Genomic DNA, 2,500 nt, shown 5'->3' with positions numbered 1-2,500 from the left:
CCGTCCCTGCTATACGAAAGCCCCATCCAGCCCTGTGCCACCCGGGGGGTTCCAGGGTGCTGAGATGGCTGACGTTTTGCTCCGCTCTCGACGGTCACCGCGCAATGCAAGAACAGGCCAAAAACTGGCCAAAACGGCCCAAAAACGGGCCAAAACTGGCCATTTTTGGCTGCACGAGCGAGCGGCGAGCGGCGGACAGCGAGCGAAGCGAGAGGCAGCACCGTCCCTGCTATACGAAAGCCCCATCCAGCCCTGTGCCACCCGGGGGGTTCCAGGGTGCTGAGATGGCTGACGTTTTGCTCCGCTCTCGACGGTCACCGCGCAATGCAAGAACAGGCCAAAAACTGGCCAAAACGGCCCAAAAACGGGCCAAAACTGGCCATTTTTGGCTGCGCGAGCGAGCGGCGAGCGGCGGACAGCGAGCGAAGCGAGAGGCAGCACCGTCCCTGCTATACGAAAGCCCCATCCAGCCCTGTGCCACCCGGGGGGTTCCAGGGTGCTGAGATGGCTGACGTTTTGCTCCGCTCTCGACGGTCACCGCGCAATGCAAGAACAGGCCAAAAACTGGCCAAAACGGCCCAAAAACGGGCCAAAACTGGCCATTTTTGGCTGCACGAGCGAGCGGCGAGCGGCGGACAGCGAGCGAAGCGAGAGGCAGCACCGTCCCTGCTATACGAAAGCCCCATCCAGCCCTGTGCCACCCGGGGGGTTCCAGGGTGCTGAGATGGCTGACGTTTTGCTCCGCTCTCGACGGTCACCGCGCAATGCAAGAACAGGCCAAAAACTGGCCAAAACGGCCCAAAAACGGGCCAAAACTGGCCATTTTTGGCTGCACGAGCGAGCGGCGAGCGGCGGACAGCGAGCGAAGCGAGAGGCAGCACCGTCCCTGCTATACGAAAGCCCCATCCAGCCCTGTGCCACCCGGGGGGGTTCCAGGGTGCTGAGATGGCTGACGTTTTGCTCCGCTCTCGACGGTCACCGCGCAATGCAAGAACAGGCCAAAAACTGGCCAAAACGGCCCAAAAACGGGCCAAAACTGGCCATTTTTGGCTGCACGAGCGAGCGGCGAGCGGCGGACAGCGAGCGAAGCGAGAGGCAGCACCGTCCCTGCTATACGAAAGCCCCATCCAGCCCTGTGCCACCCGGGGGGTTCCAGGGTGCTGAGATGGCTGACGTTTTGCTCCGCTCTCGACGGTCACCGCGCAATGCAAGAACAGGCCAAAAACTGGCCAAAACGGCCCAAAAACGGGCCAAAACTGGCCATTTTTGGCTGCGCGAGCGAGCGGCGAGCGGCGGACAGCGAGCGAAGCGAGAGGCAGCACCGTCCCTGCTATACGAAAGCCCCATCCAGCCCTGTGCCACCCGGGGGGTTCCAGGGTGCTGAGATGGCTGACGTTTTGCTCCGCTCTCGACGGTCACCGCGCAATGCAAGAACAGGCCAAAAACTGGCCAAAACGGCCCAAAAACGGGCCAAAACTGGCCATTTTTGGCTGCACGAGCGAGCGGCGAGCGGCGGACAGCGAGCGAAGCGAGAGGCAGCACCGTCCCTGCTATACGAAAGCCCCATCCAGCCCTGTGCCACCCGGGGGGTTCCAGGGTGCTGAGATGGCTGACGTTTTGCTCCGCTCTCGACGGTCACCGCGCAATGCAAGAACAGGCCAAAAACTGGCCAAAACGGCCCAAAAACGGGCCAAAACTGGCCATTTTTGGCTGCACGAGCGAGCGGCGAGCGGCGGACAGCGAGCGAAGCGAGAGGCAGCACCGTCCCTGCTATACGAAAGCCCCATCCAGCCCTGTGCCACCCGGGGGGTTCCAGGGTGCTGAGATGGCTGACGTTTTGCTCCGCTCTCGACGGTCACCGCGCAATGCAAGAACAGGCCAAAAACTGGCCAAAACGGCCCAAAAACGGGCCAAAACTGGCCATTTTTGGCTGCACGAGCGAGCGGCGAGCGGCGGACAGCGAGCGAAGCGAGAGGCAGCACCGTCCCTGCTATACGAAAGCCCCATCCAGCCCTGTGCCACCCGGGGGGTTCCAGGGTGCTGAGATGGCTGACGTTTTGCTCCGCTCTCGACGGTCACCGCGCAATGCAAGAACAGGCCAAAAACTGGCCAAAACGGCCCAAAAACGGGCCAAAACTGGCCATTTTTGGCTGCACGAGCGAGCGGCGAGCGGCGGACAGCGAGCGAAGCGAGAGGCAGCACCGTCCCTGCTATACGAAAGCCCCATCCAGCCCTGTGCCACCCGGGGGGTTCCAGGGTGCTGAGATGGCTGACGTTTTGCTCCGCTCTCGACGGTCACCGCGCAATGCAAGAACAGGCCAAAAACTGGCCAAAACGGCCCAAAAACGGGCCAAAACTGGCCATTTTTGGCTGCACGAGCGAGCGGCGAGCGGCGGACAGCGAGCGAAGCGAGAGGCAGCACCGTCCCTGCTATACGAAAGCCCCATCCAGCCCTGTGCCACCCGGGGGGTTCCAGGGTGCTGAGATGGCTGACGTTTTG

The sequence above is a fragment of the Musa acuminata genome, unplaced genomic scaffold (assembly GCF_036884655.1).
Source record: "Musa acuminata AAA Group cultivar baxijiao unplaced genomic scaffold, Cavendish_Baxijiao_AAA HiC_scaffold_195, whole genome shotgun sequence".
NCBI classification, from domain to species: domain Eukaryota; kingdom Viridiplantae; phylum Streptophyta; class Magnoliopsida; order Zingiberales; family Musaceae; genus Musa; species Musa acuminata.
This window is presented reverse-complemented; position numbering follows the sequence as displayed.